This window comes from Choloepus didactylus, chromosome 6 (assembly GCF_015220235.1).
Source record: "Choloepus didactylus isolate mChoDid1 chromosome 6, mChoDid1.pri, whole genome shotgun sequence".
In the NCBI taxonomy this organism is placed as follows: domain Eukaryota; kingdom Metazoa; phylum Chordata; class Mammalia; order Pilosa; family Megalonychidae; genus Choloepus; species Choloepus didactylus.
The window spans coordinates 127,673,532-127,690,177 of NC_051312.1; the positions used below are offsets into that span (position 1 = coordinate 127,673,532).

Below are 16,646 nucleotides of genomic sequence, written 5' to 3' on the forward strand. Positions count from 1 at the left end.
GGGTAAATCTGGTCCCTGTTAACACCATCATGGCTAGAAGCAGAAGTCATACATTTGTTTTAAAACCTTATTCTGCTTATTCTATTAACTGTTTCTTTGGGTGTGTTCTTCATTTGTTGAGCTTCTTGTCTGTGTTAAATGAGATTTACACTCCTTGAGAGTTTGCTCATTCTTTGATTGCATATGCATCTTTGTAATTGAAATTCCTTGTTAGTCTTTCTCCTGCCTCTGTTTAGGCAGCTGCTTGGGGAGGGGGCTAAGACCTGCTGTTGGGGTTTTCGCTCAGAATTTTCAGTAAGAGTGAAAGGAGAAAGATATCCTGGTGGCTGGAGATGAATGCTTCCCTTGCCTTCTGGGTATCACCAGCCACCAGGGCACTGTCCTATCTCTAAGATCTTATAATCATTACTCCCTCCTGGGATCATATATTCCCTGCTATTGACAGATGTTATGCAGGGAATGAACACAGACTGATTTGGATTGGCTGCACCCTCTATGGTGTTCCAACTAATATTGCTGTTGATTGCCCCTTGGCCCTGTCCTTTTCTTAGATTCCACCTTTGAGAATGGGCACTGGTCGTTCTATTGCTATCCTTTGTGTCTGTATTACCTCTTAAGTTCCCGGATTGATCCTAGCCTGTGATTTTCTTCTTTAGTTTGATTCAGTCTATTGTAGATCACGGAACCATTCCCAATTTCTAAACCATCAGTTTTTTGTTCTCAGGTGACCATTAGTTAATTAATTTTCTGTCATTTCCAGGACTTGATGTGGGAGGGGGAAACTGTAGCCAGTTCTGTTTTCCATCTTGAAATAGGCAGAATCATCTCTTTTTGACCCTGCTTATGTTCAACCATTTTAAAATAGATTTGCTTTTCATTGAATATCAATAATTATGTGTATAAATATCCAGCCTTACTGTTTGTGAGCTAAACATTAAATAGTATAACATTTGCTTTTTGCTCCTTTATCCGATTGCCAGCCACTTATTTGTCCCTTCACTGAATAAATAATTACTGAGTTTCTTATTTAGATGTTTGAGTGGGGAAGAGTGCTGTCTAAAAGGGGAATTATAGATACAACTATGGTATGATATGGTATATGACAGTGCTGTAAGAATGTACAAGAAAATTACCATAGAAAGTCAGAAAAAAATAGGAAGTCATTAACAGGTAGAGATGATATTGCAGGTTGTAGAGTTTTAAACGTCTGGCAAAGGTCATCAATGACCTAATGGCCAAATCTTAATTGCTTCTTTTTAGTCCTCATTCTCTTTCTCTCCATTGCCACAGTTTCACACTTAGCAAGCACTGTCTTTTTTTTTCCTTGGAAGTTCTCTTCTGTGATAGGTTTCTTTTCCTGCTTTTTAAACAGTTGTCTGTCTTCATTTCCTTGTCCCCTAAAGGAAATGAGAGAGACTCTCACTGCAGAACTCCTGTATTCCCAAGGCTTTGGTGCTTCTAGGCAGATGATTCTCAAACCTCAGCCTTTACCTTTCCCTGAACTCTAGATCCTTATATCTGAGATATAAATTGCAAAACTGAGTATACTACCTTCTCCTCTTCTAAATAAACTTCTGTGTTCAAAATTCTGTTACCAGTTTGACCATTTTTCTTGTCACCACTGAATTATCTTTGACTCATCCTTCTTTATGTTTACATTTAGTCATTTAGTTGCCAAATCTTATAATTTTTTCTTTGAAATATTTCTCGTTTCTGCCCTTTAATATGTTTTATATTTCCATTGCCTTAACCCTAGGTTAGCCCCTCATTAATTCATTGCCGGCTCATGGTTAGCATCCCAAGTAGTCTCCTGCCTCTAGTATTTCCCTTATCAATCTATCCCGTGTTTGCCAGTTAAATCTAAAGCATCATTTGGATGGTCACTTCTCTTCTATTACATCTTCCAGAGTTCCTTATTGCATATAGACTTCTTTGTCCTGCACATAAGGTACTTGAATGGACTAGCTCTTAGGTTACCTCAATTGCATTTCCCATTATTTCCCTATGTGTACTCTGAAAAGACAGTGGGGCTTTGGAATTTGAGAGTTGGATTCTTAACCCAACTCAGCCATTTATTAACTGTGTGAATAAGTATCTTTGGAAAAGTTACTAGCTTTTCTGAATGTCAGATATCTTATTTTGTAAAATGGTTCGTTAGTAGAATGAATAAGATAACTAAAATTCCAGGAACCATAATACCTGGTACTTAATAAATGTTAGTCTCTTCTTTTCTTTCTCAGAAGTAATTTGGATGGTCCTCTGTTCCTGGAGTGCTCCATGTTTTCCTATATCTATGCCATCACCCTCTTACTACTTTTGTCTAGAATTCCCTCAGTCCCATCTTCACTACACAAAATCCTCCTTATTTTTTTCATAGCTCAATAAAGTTATCACTTCTTTTGTGGAGGCTTTTCATCTGTTCCCTAGTTAAAAGAGGTCTTCCTTTCATTCCCTTTCTCGTGGTATTATCTGTTATGAAGTACCATTATCAGTTTATTTATCTTTCTCCTACTCCACTATGATTTCCTCATTTTCTCTATCCTCAACTCCCAGTAGTGTCTGTCATATAATAGGCACCTAGTAGTTAAATGAATGAGGTAGGACTTGTTTTGCTCTTAAAGTATGTATTATGTTTTAAAAAGTAATCAGGCAATCATTACAAATATATGAGATTTTATTTTTCAACTAAAACTTTTGATAATGGAGTAATAATTTTTGTAGGTTGGTATGTATTGATTTATGAGAAGTAGGTCACACCTTGAGAACCCCGCAAAACCTGCCTTGGCGTTATAGAAAGACAAATAAATATGTAAAGTCCTTATTTTCCCAAAAAGGAGTGAGAAAAAGGGAAAATTTTTTCTTAACATATTGGCTACATGTTACATATCTCATTAAATGCTTTCAGCATTTCTACTGCTTAAGCTTTATCTTCAATTTTGGAAAGCTGAGATTTGCTTGGATTGAGAGAAGCTCTGCTACATATTCACTTGTTAGTTTATTTCCAGACTTATATTCTTAATATACAATATGTATCATGCTGAAAAATATGAAGGAATCTGAAGAAGAATACTAAAAGACTCAGAAACTGTCATGAGAAGATTTTGCTTCTGCATTGTATGAGGAATTTGATTTGTGAATCTAAACTGCTTTCTTGACTGACACACTTAAACATTTTATGGGCCTCTTACTATTTCAGTTGAAATACAAATAGCATGGTTACAAAAAATTAGAAAATAAGGGGAAAATCATAAACCCATTTTCATTTTTTATTCCTATTTAGTCATTCTTCATTTACATATTTTTAAATTGAGGTTTAACTTACATACAATAAAGTGCACAAATCTCAAGTTTATGGCTTGATGAATTTTTTACATATATATCCTCTTAGGTTACCATATCCTAGAACAAGATCTAGAACATTTTCAGCATCCTAGAAGCTTCCTTTGGTTCCCTCCCAGTTAGTATCTCCATAAGGATCAGCATTAACCTTACTTCTGTCACCATAGATTAGTTTTGGCTGCTTTTGAATTTCAGATAAATGAAATAATACTCTTGTATGTCTACTTCTTTCACACAACATGTTATCCATGTTCATTCTTTTTCATTGCTATTGTATGTTTTCAAGTTCACTTTTTTTCACAAAAACAATATATTTATTGTAGAAATTTTGGAAAATAAGTAAAAGGTAGGTGTAGAGGTGGGAAAATGGGAGGTTAAGATCCTTCAGTGCTAAAAGTCAAATGTCCTTAAGTTTTCATTTGTTTCCTTTCACCTTTATTCTTCATATATACGCAGTTTTAGATAGTTGAGATCATGGTATATAAATTATGTATCTACTTTTTATTGTATAACAAATATTTTTGGAGTCATTAAGCAAGGGCAGCTGTCCTGCTTTACCCTGGGCCATACTTACTAATGGGCTGGGATTTTTGTCTGATAGAGTACTTACTCTTTCCTTCATTTAGTAATTCAGTGTTCAGCCCTACCAAGCACTGTTCCAGTCACTGTTCTAAGTGATGGGAGTAAAGCAGTGGACAACAGGCAAGGTTCCTGTTCTTATGGAGGTTACAGCCTAGATTGGGAAAGATGGGCATTAAACTAATAAAAATAATCAAGAAATTTCAGATCGCAATAAATGCTAGGAAAATAATACATGGATATGGAGCAATAGGAACTCTTTTATGTATTATTGGTGGGTATGTAAATTATTTAGTAAAGCCGAAAGTAAACAATACCCTATGACCCAGCGATTTTCACTGTTTCATGTTCATGTAAACCAGGATACAACTAAAACAATGTTCATAGCAGTATTGTTTTAAATATTCCAAAACTGGAAACCCAAAATGTCCACCAACAGTAGAATAGTTAAATATATTATAGAAAATTTATACAATGGGATCCTATGAAACAGCAAAAACTAACCTACTACACTCTGTATTAGTGAATCTTAAAAACATATTATTGAGGGAAAGAAAACAAGACATATATGGAACAAACATAGTCTATTTATATAAAGTCCAAAGCATGTAAAAAATAAGCTATATTTGAGGACACATACTTAAGTAATAAAAGTGTTCAAAAAAATAAAAGCAAAGAATTAATTACCATAAAAATCAGGATATGGTTACCTCTGGAGAGGAAGTTGTGATTAGGGAGGAAAATGTACAGGAGGCGTTTCTGGGGTGCTAGTGAAGTTCTATTTCTTGTCCTTAGTGGTGGTTACATGGATATTTATATTTATTTTTATTTATACTCATTAAACTGCACATTTATATTTTAGATACTTTTCTGTTTGTGTTTTATATTTCAAACAAAGCAGTAGGATCCTAACATAATTGTAGCTTATGTGTATGTGTGTTTATGTTTTTAACAGCTTTTTTGAGGTGTAATTTACGTATAATAAAACTACACATTTGAAGTATTCAGTTTGAAAAGTTTTGGCATATGTATTTACCCATGAAACCATCACCAAAATCAAGATAATGAATGTGTCCGTCTCCAAAAGTTTCTTGTGTCCCTTTATGATCCCTTCCTCCTGTTTTCTGTCACTATCGGTGAGCTTGCATTTTCTAAAATTTTATATAAATGGAATCTTATAGTATGTACTCTTATTTTTGTTTAGCTTCTTTCATTCAATTATTTTGAGATCTGTCCATGGTATTGCATTTATCAGTAGCTCATTTCTTTTCATTTGTGAATTATATTCCATTGTATGTGGCTATAATTCAATTATTTATCCATTCACCTGTTGATGGATATTTAGGTTGTTTCCAGTTTTGTGATATTATATAAATAAAATTGCAGTAAACATTCATGTACAAATCTTTGTATGGAGATGCCCTTTTTTTCTCTCTTAAACACTTTGGAATGCAATGGCCAGATCAGTATGATAGGTGTTAACTTTCTAAGAAACGTAGTTCTGTAACCTCATCTTTCACCTAATATCCTGTGAAAACATTTTCAATTTGATAACTATATTCCTTTAAAATTATTTTAAGTCACTGTATAGCAGCCTATCAGGTCATGACATAATGTATTTAACCAATTCTTTGTAGTTGGTCATTTAGATTATTTCTAGTTTTTCCATTATTATAAAAAGCATTACTATGAACATCATTGAAATTAAATTTTTAGACATACTCTCAATTACTACTTTAAGTTAAATGACTAGAAATGAAATTTATTGGCCCAACATTCAAGCTTTTGTTACAGATTACCCTCCAGACATATGACAAATTAAATCTTCATCAGTCAGATTTTTTCATTAGAATATTAGATCTATGTCAGATACAGTTAGTCAAACATTCTTTTTTTTTTTTTTTGCTGTGAGACATTTTTATTTTATTTTTCTTTAGTATTTATAGGTGAAAATAAGTCTAGAGTCTCAAAAATGGTTTATTCTATTTGTATCATTTGATAAATAAAAGTTCCTTTCCGAATCAAATGTAGCCATGAAAGAATTACCTTTGGAATTAAGAAATTTTTCATGTATTGTTAAGAAATTAAAAAATAAGTTGCAGAATAGTTGTGTATAGTATGACTGTACTGGGGTTTTTTAATTTATTGTAACTATTTAATATTCTTTATTATTTAAAGTAGTTCCTATAAAATGTTCATATTGATATGAAACATTTATATGCCATAAAATGTATTTATACATAAAATGTTTGTATTTCATTTTACATACATTTTCACAGGCATAGGGAAAAGTTGGAAAATATAAATTGAGTGGTACAGTGGTTGTGTCTGAAGGTTATGATTATGGGGGACTTTCATTTGTACTTTGTGTGTTTTATGTGTTTGAATTCTTTTCACAATGAGGATGCATACTGCTTTTGCTATTGGAAAAAATAATATTTTCCTTTGAAAAAAAAATAATGCAGCTCTACGGTTAAGTTCAGAAGATATCTTAAGAGTGTAGCTCTTTGGGAGAAGGTCCAACTAGATGGGAGGCTGTGGCATGTGCATATCCTATTGCTGAAATACATGTCTGTTCACCAATTATGGTCCCCGAGTCAGTGTTTGTGTTCTTGAGTTGTTAGGAAAATTGATACTTTTTACTCTCTCCTAAATTCTGTCAGTCTACACATGTTTCATAATTGATATGTTACGTAGCTTCTCAGTTCCAGAGTTCTAATGCCTATTATACATCAGCATACCACAACTTCATGTCACACAGTTTTATTCTTTTTTTCTGTGCTTATCTACCCATCTGAGAGTTCGGCATTTTGTTGATCGTTGCAAATATCCCATTTATCTGACTATACCCTGACTGAATCTGCTAATCAAACACTGTACACTTCAGTTGTTGACCAAGGTGTTCTAAAATAGTATATTGTTTTTGTAAGTACATAGCAAATTATTTTCCCCAGATCAGGTAACATCTTGCCTATAAATGAAGGTAACCAAGTGAAGCTGTTTGGATACTTGAAGTTTATAGTATTACAGTGGAAAAATCACTCACCTAGCTAACAGAAGACCCATGTAATTATCCTGGTTTGTTAGGTAGTTACATACTATATCACCTACTTGGGGCTACTAATATTCGCTTGCTGAGATAACCCAACAAAATTGTTATGAGAATTAAGCTAAGCAAGATTATGTTTTATAAATGGTTAAGTGTAAGGCAGATGTATATATGTTTTTGTTTTTGTTTTTTTGCTGTTTTGCTAATGTAGAGTCCTTATAATGGCACAGACGGTAACAGTGGTGTAATGTTGGTGATGGGAATACAGAAGGAAGATATTGCTAGTGCTTTTTTCAACACAGTTGTGTTCTTTTTGTTGTTTTGTTTTGTTTTTTTATCTCTAACAAGACCTTTTTTTCCGGGATATCTCTTGCATAAAAAATTTTAATTGCCCTAGAAGTACTCATAAGTATCTGCACATCCAGAAGTTGTTCTAGGGGATAAAGAGAGGCCAAAAAATATAGTTTAGTGGTTCACTAATAAGCACTAATTCAAGGCATGTGCAAATGCAATGGTATCTTCTCAGCATTAACTGTAAACAGTTTATTAGTCTTGAAACCTTTATGTTTGACTGTGAATGTATAGATCTTCCCCCCAGAAAACATTGGGTTAGTAGATGTACATGTCTTATGTAAATACGCTAAATAGCTAAAATATCACTTAATATCCTAAATTTAGCTTTGGCAATGATCTTTTTTCTTTTCTGAGCGACCATATTTCAACTCATGACTTTATGCACCTGAGGTTGAGAAAGCACTTGGGCAAAGAGGGAGAGATTCCTGTTTGCAGATGAGGGAAGTTGTCAGATAACAGTCAGCTAGTGGCTGCTGCAATGACTGGAGTATAAGATGGAATGAGATGAGGAATGGGGCAGAAGAGGTATTCAAAACAGTGTTGTGGTCAAATTGTCTCTGTTTTGAACTTGCTGAACAAGTAGAAGAAAAACTCTAATCTTTATAGGAAAACATGAATATAATGACCAGTAAGTATATATTCTACTTGGCTGTTCTCTAAGGTCCGGAAAGAATTTCAACCTCCACATTGGAAGTCAACAAGAAGAAGCTCTTAAAAAAATAGTGTTCTCCTAAAACCAGAAATGCTTCTTGCTTATTATTTTAAAAATACTTATTGTACCCCCATTACAGAGACTAATGATATGATGCTCTAGTACAGTTACATAATCTTTGGTATAATTATCATATTGGAGGAAGTAAAGGCTTAGTATCAGTATATTAAAATCTTATAAACATTTTGTTGATCATCTTAAACAATCATTCTCAATCTCTTCTATTTTTCCTATTCACATTTTCAATAATTCAAATAGCAAAATATAAATTATCTGAATTTGGCCATGTTGCTTGTTTTCCCATTATATTATGTTTATAATAGGAAAAATGCTTTTCATATAATTATATAAGGTAAATGAAAGTAAAAATAATAGACTTGAAGTAAGATTCTATTCAATAGATCTAAAACCAATGTGAACTCTACTTTTATGTTTACTCAAAGTCCTAATAATATGTCTGGTCTTAGTAGGCATGAGATTTCCAGAAATAGTACAGTTTAATATGAGTTTCAGCTAGAGGAAAAGCTCTGTTTTCCATCTTTGATTTTATACATGGAAATAAAATATTTTTATTGCTTTTAGTAGATCTCTTTTGTTTTTTGTTAAGGGCACTTCTGAGTTCAAGTTAGATTTATAATATTGTTAAAATGATATCAAGCTACATATTCTTTTTGAAACATTTGATATTAAGCAAGGACGATTTTCTTGTATTGTGGTAACATGTATACAACACAGTTTTCCCATTTTAACCACTTTCAAGTGTACAATTCAGTAATATTAATTGTAGTAATAGTTTTTTTTAACAAACACTCCCCTTTTCCCCCAGCCCCCTTCCCCCCTCCTCCACCTCTAATCTGCTTTCTATTTCTGTGAATTTGCTATTTCTAATCATCACTAATGAGTGATATAATAAGATTTTTGTCTTTATGTGCCTTGCTTATTTTACTGAGCATGTTTTCAAGGTTCTTGTGTGTTACAGCATGTCTCATAAAATCATTCTTTCTTATGGTTGGATAATATTCTGTTGTGTATATGTGTGTGTGTTTTGTTATCCATTTGTTTGGTGATTCATTTTTTGACTTTTTAACATCTTATGGTAGAATGGGGCACTCAGATGTGGAAGGGAAAGGAACAATAGAAATTGGTAGGGCACCAAAATGAATCTCCTGGTTTACATTTTGGAAACAATACTGGTGGCAGTGTATTAGTCGAGGTTCTCCAGAGAAACAGAACCAACAGGATAAATATTATATACATATACATAGATATACATGTAAATATTAAGAGAGTTATTATAGGAATTGGCTCATACGATCGTGGGGAGGCAAGTCCGAATTCCGCAGGGCAGGCTGCAAGTTGGAAACTTGATGAAGCTAATGTTGAATTTCCCAGGGGAAGCTACAAGATGTGAACTCTGATGAAGGTGGTGAAGAATTCCACAGGAAATACTGGCTATATGATAGAAATTCTTTCTAATTTCAGAAATCTTCAGTTTTCCCTTTAAGGCCTCCGTCTGACTGGATGAGGAGACTTCTCATTGCTGAAGTCAATCTCCTTTATTGACTGTAGATGTAATCAGCCACAGATGCAATCAACTGACTAATGATTTAAGTCCATCTACGAAATACCCTCATAGTAACAATCAGGCTAGTGCTTGCTTGACCAAACAACTGGACACCATGACCTGACCAAGTTGACACATGAAATTAACCACCACCAACAGTAAGTCATTAATGTCATCTTGGGGCCCCCTTTGACACACCACTCCAGTCTTAAGCATGTTACCATGAAAAACATAGGTCCCTCAGATGTGAATGAGAGTAACTTGAATTCATGATAACTGGGCATCTAACTCACATAAGTGTTTAGGGAATCAGAACCAACCAGATTCAGATGGCTTTAATTAGAAAAGCTAATTTAAAAATTATTGTCAATAATACTAATAACAATAACTGGCATTTATTAAATAATTACCATATGCCAGGCACTTTACTACTCACTTTTATCTATTATCTCATTCAGTCCTTACCTCAGTAAATGTATTATAATTATCATTTTATAGATGAGGAAAATGAGATTTGAAGAGGTGAAATAAATTTGCCCAAGGTAGAAGTAGTATGATTCAAATCCAGATGAGTCTTGATTAAAAAACCCATGCTCTTAACTGTTTCATTAGTGTCTGTAGACCAGTAACAACAAAGTTATGTTTGGGACCTGTGTAAAAAGTTTTCTAGGTTCCATACCAGCTGCTGAATCAGATTCCTTGACTGTAGGATCCAGGACTGCATTTTTAACAGCCTCCCAAGGTGATTCTTATGTACACTACCGTATGAGACCCACTGCACTATACTGGTATTGTTACCTAGTTTGGGTATATATAAAACATACAGTGAGGACTGATAGCTAAAAGGATGAAGAATATTTCTGATACCAGAAATGGTACATACAAAATAATGGAAAAATGAGTAAGTTGGGCAATACTGGAAAACATAGGTTGTGATATAGAGGACTCAGAAGATTTTGAAGTCCAAATTAAAGATTGGGACTGTGCTTTAGAAAGGGAGAACATTTTCAGTAAATTGAACAGAGTTTAATGCTAACTTTTTCCTGTTCCATTAACACCTTTCTCATATCTGTATTATAATGATGACACATTGTATTTCAGTTATTCACCTGTTTTCTTCATTAAACTGTCCTTGACACTGGATATTCTATTTTATTTGTTTTTATGTCTCCATCTACCAACCTAGTTCCTGGTATACATAGATTCTTAGCTAACATCAAATTGTCTCACTTTTTTCTTTTAAAACTTTTGAAAGGCCCAAACTGGACTGGAATCCTTTCTAGGCAAACTTGTAGCAATTTGAGAGCCTTGAGTATTTATTACCTTCCCATCTGAACTCAAAGATCTAGGAGGAGCTTCAACCTGTGTCTCAGCTTGCATGAATTGACCACTAAAGTTTAACCCATCCTTGAATCCTGAGTCTTTGCAGATGCCCCCAGAAGAAAATGCCCAGGAAAGACACAGCAACTTCTCATCCTTCCTCATCAGAAATGTTGATAGAGATCCTGAAAAACTTGACCATCAGCAGTGATACCAGCTACCCTTGTCCTCCACCAGAGGGACTGCCCCAAGAGTAGGACAGAGAAGATCCAACAATAAAGGTGACAAGAAAAGACATTGTTACTTCAGTTGAAAAGACAATTTAGTTGAAGATTTTTCAATCACTGAATAGAGCATAAAAATACTTCAGACTCAAATTTGAATGTTTTCAATTCTGGAATCCTTCTGGGAATAATAGAGTGAAAAAGAAGCCTCTCTTCCTTTCTCCTCAGGCCAGAAGTACTCAGTCCTGGTATCCACTACCGTTCCCGTCCATCAGAAGAATTGGTCCAACAGCATGAGTGAAAGGAGAAGGTCCGAGAAGGGCAGTGGGAAAAGGGAATTGGCATTTTCATACAAAAGAAGACTTCAAAGACTCCTGAAATTGTGGTTTAAAGAAGGCTTGCTTTCCTCACAGGATGAAGATCAGATTGGATACAAACATGAATATCTATAGTCGCCTTGCACAGAAGCTTTCTGAGAACTTAAAACAGTGGTAACTGGTCAGTTGTAGCAACAGGATGCATGCAGATTTATGCCATAGAATGAGAAGTAGATTTGATCCAGTTTCAGTGCCAGTATGAAAATGTTCCACCAGTAATTTTAGGATCACTGTGGGGCAGGCTGGGAGATTTCTATTGCTTTGAGTTGCCTTTTTCCCTCCTCAGATCTGTCTTTCTTTCCATGTTATCTACAATTTATAAATTATCTGTATAGTTTGAATGCCTTTCTGATTTCACTTTGCTTTCTAAAGAACTCCATTTTATTGATTTGGTCATTATTCAGCACTTGCATGTGTGTTTTAGAATTGTAAAGTCAATCATAAGATGAGACCCACTGTTAAGAATTAGAAGTCAAAAACAGTGAGAAAAGGAAAACAGAAATTGGTAGGTTTACGTTGTATTGTCTAGGTAAAACATAATTGTGCTAAAGTATGTGTTAGTAAATATTTTTCTGCTTCATACAGTGATCTTATTATTCCCCCTTAAAGGAATTTTTATTGTGTTATTTCAATTTTCAGTACAAAATAAATGTATTTAAAGGGGGTGGGGTCTTTTAGAAGCTCCAATGACTGGGCAAATCCTTTGGAAAAACAAAGAGAAAATAATTTAGGTATCAGGCTTAAAGTAGCTGATTTCCTTTTTTCTGCCTAACATTTCATTTGCTTGTTGAAATCTCTTTATTGCTACATGATCTCCTGTGCTTCAAGATTTGAGTCATTATTTTTCAGCTATTTGGCCATTGTCAGATTCTTTAGCCAAAATAAGTACTATTACCTCTTATTCTTTATTTCTTGACTCAGTTATATGATTTTGTTACTTGGTTCCTCTGTTCATAGTTCTACCTACATAAAGACCAAATTGTGAGTTTTTACAAATGAAAGGTAAATTCTTTAATATTGTGCTTTGTTTAATCAGTATAAAGTGACTATTTTTTTTTAATTTTTTTAATCTTCATTTTATTGAGATATATTCACATACCACGCAGTCATACAAAACAAATCATACATTCGATTGTTCACAGTACCATTACATAGTTGTACATTCATCACCTAAATCAATCCCTGACACCTTCATTAGCACACACACAAAAATAACAAGAATAATAATTAAAATGAAAAAGAGCAATTGAAGTGAAAAAGAGCAATTGAAGTAAAAAAGAACACTGGGTGCCTTTGTCTGTTTGTTTCCTTCCCCTATTTTTCTACTCATCCATCCATAAACTAGACAAAGTGGAGTGTGGTCCTTATGGCTTTCCCAATCCCATTGTCACCCCTCATAAGCTACATTTTTATACAGTTGTCTTCGAGATTCATGGGTTCTGGGTTGTAGTTTGATAGTTTCAGGTATCTACCACCAGCTACCCCAATTCTTTAGAACCTAAAAAGGGTTGTCTAAATTGTGCATAAGAGTGCCCACCAGAGTGACCTCTCGGCTCCTTTTGGAATCTCTCTGCCACTGAAGCTTATTTCATTTCCTTTCACATCCCCCTTTTGGTCAAGAAGATGTTCTCCATCCCACGATGCCGGGTCTACATTCCTCCCCGGGAGTCATATTCCACGTTGCCAGGAAGATTCACTCCCCTGGGTGTTTGATCCCACGTAGTGAGGAGGGCAGTGATTTCACCATAAAGTGACTTCAAAGTGTAGCTTTACAACTCTAATAAGACAGGCATCTCAAGTAGCTTTTAAATTAGTTTCCCACACCTAAATGCAAGTTAGAATCATACATTTTTCTGCTTGTCATCAACTCTTTCTTCTCCTCAATCTTAACATGTTTCACTAACCATGTCCATCTGTTATGTCTTAAGAATCTGTACCCATCAACTTAATACTCTTAGAAAAGTATAGTTCAAAAGCTTCATGGAGAATGTGACTTGATGTTTAATATGGGGTGAAATTTCCCTTCCTAAGTAAGGACTATTTTTATTTTTCACTGTAGATGAAGATACTTCAGAAGATAATTATGAGTATGAAATCTGATTTCAGCATACATTGCAGTTACTCCTTTGAGAGAATATTTAATCAGCATATTTAAAGCTTTATTCTGCAATATAGCAGACAATTTATTAGATTTATCAATGAGCACTTCAAGTATGTATAAATGGTATATGAAAGAAAATTAAATTTTTTTTTTACTTAAATACTTAAAAAAAAAATTCCCCCTTCCTTTAGTCACCTTATCTACCTGGTAAAATCTAAAATCTTAAATTTCTTTATATAGGTCAGGGGATATCAGTAACATTTTTATTTCAATTTTTTATATTAACTATCATTTAAAAGCTATGTAGGTTATCTTCTTCTACTCTTTTGTCTATGCTATAAGACACTTTTTTTTCTTTTAATTCGATTTTATTGAGATATATTCACAAACCACATAATCATCCACAGTGTACAATCAGTTGTTCACAGTACCATTATATAGTTGTACATTCATCACCACAATTAATTTTTGAATATCTTCATTACTACACACAAAAAAGAATAAGAATAAAAATAGAAGTAAAAAAGAACACCCAAAACATCCCATACCCCCCATCCCTCCCTATTATTCATTTACTTTTTATCCTCAGTTTTCTGCTCATCTGTCCATATACCGGATAAGGGGAGTAGGAGCCACAAAGTTTCACAGTCACATGGTCATGCAGTGTAAGCTATATAGCTATACAGTCGTCTTCAAGAATTAAGGCTACTGGGTTGCAGTTCAACAGTTTCAGGTATTTCCTTCTAGCTATTCCAATACACTAAAAACTAAAAAGGGATATCTGTATAATGCATAAGAATAACCTCCAGAATGATCTCTTGACTCTTATTTGAAATCTCTCAGAAGAGGGTTTTTTTTTAAATGAGAAAGCAGCATTTCAGTGAATGTTTAATATATTTTATCATTCCTTTCATTATCACACTGTTAAACACAGACACTGAAAAGAGAGAGATACATGTAACAAGTCAACTTATTGAATATTATCTGTAGAATATATATTTTACATGAGAAACAAATGGTTTATCAGTATTCATATAATATTGCTCCCTATAGGAAGAATGGTAGTCAACTTAACTGCAGCTCTGTTTTCAAACCAACCATGTGTTTGTAAATGAAATATTACCTTCTAATCCCAAAATTTACATGCATAATTATTTTTAGAAACAAATACTATGAAATTGATAAGAATCTAAGTTCTTAAGGCAAATAGCTATGAAATCTGAACAAAAAGCTCCTTAGTTTCTCATCTTCTAGTAACAGTATCACAAATCATTTGAGAAATCAGCCTGGAAGTAAACATAAACCACATGTCCGTCCTCCCTCCACACTGCCCACCCCCCATTCTTGAGCCACCCATTCTTGAGAAATGATCAAGCAGCACCTATTGTTGAAGATACACAATAAATCCTGAACCTGATACTGAAGATTTGTTTCTGGATCAGTTTTTTTGGCTTGTATTGGTCGGAATCCCTTCCTTCAGAAGCTTCGTTAGTGAATTTAAGCGAGCTTTTGAGCTCTCCAATCTTTTCTGATGGGGTACATTGTGAATATCCATCTCAGAAACATTTACCATGGCTTTTGTTTTTAAGAAGTAGCATGCCATTTTGTCACTGGAAGGCAGAAGTGAACTCCCACGGCAGCCAGGGAAGCATAGATGGAAACCAAAGGGAATCTTACAGGAACTATGGAATAAAAGGTTTTAAGAGCTGTCTTTGAGTGAATCTTCAATGCTAACTAATAAGGGTGCTTTTAAAATAATGGAACCACATAAAAACCTCAATAAGTACTTCCATAACCCAAGTTAAATATAATCAGGACTAACATAAGGTAATATCAGCAGGACTCAATTTGAGTGGGTGGGTAGAGGATGGGGCACCAGATGGAGAGAGACTGCAAGAGAAAATGTCAAGTCCTGGCATTTAATATGTATTATTTCATATAACAGGAAGTCCAGAGGGAAAGCAGGCTTTAGAATTGGTTGATTTGGAGACTCAACAATGTCATCAAGAACCCCCGGTTCTTTTCATCCCCTCACTCTGCTATCCTTGGTATTGACTTTATCCTTAGTAATATGACTACAGCAGTTCCAGGCATCACTTCCAGATACAACAATATTCAGAGGAGGAAGTTTCCATTTCTGCCTGTGGCTTTTTCTTAGGAATGAGGAAAATTTTCCTAAAATCTCTTAAAATGAACAGATTTCCCCTCATTTCTCATCAATCAAATCTGCATTTAGAGATTTGTTTGGGATAATAAGCTCTATTGGTAAGAAAGAGAAGCCACTGTAATATACCATTCCTGAACCCTTCACTGGCAAGGGGAATGGGATAACCCTGAGACCAAATCAGGCCCATCTCTGGAGTTGAGGTTGAGGTCTGTTCCAGTTTGAATCTGTTATGTACCTCAGAAAAAGACCATATTCTTTTGATCCAGTCTTGTGGGTGCAGACTTATTGTGGGTGGGATCTTTTGATTGAGTTGTTTGCATGGAGATGTGAACCACCCAGTTGTGGATGAGACCTTTTTTTTTTTAATATTCATTTTATTGAGATATAGTCACATACCATGGAGTCATACAAAACAAATTGCACACTTGACTGTTCACAGTACCATTACATAGTTGTACATTCATCACCAAAATCAATCCCCGACACCCTCATTACCACACACACAAAAATAACCATAATATTAATTAAAGTGAAGAAGAGCAACTAAAGTAAAAAAGAACACTGGGCGCCCTTGTCTGTTTGTTTGTTTGTTTGTTCCCTTCCCCCACCTTTCCACTCATCCATCCACAAACTAGACAAAAGGGAGTGTGATCCCCATGGCCCCCCCAATCCCACTGTCCCCCCTTATAAGCCACATTTTTATACAATTGTCTTCAAGATTCATGGGTTCTGGATTGTAGTTGGATAGTTTCAGGTATCTACCACCAGCTACCCCAATTCATTAGAACCCAAAAAGGGTTGTCTACATTGTGCATAAGAGTGCCCACCAGAGTGACCTCTCAGCTCCTTTTGGAATCTCT

At 34.6% G+C, this 16,646-nt stretch overlaps 1 protein-coding gene across 1 annotated transcript in view; it reads left to right on the forward strand.

The window, feature by feature from the left end:
- The window catches only part of SIK2 (salt inducible kinase 2), a 147,323-nt gene that overhangs the window by 42,394 nt on the left and 88,283 nt on the right, over window positions 1–16,646 (forward strand). The window lies entirely within an intron of this gene.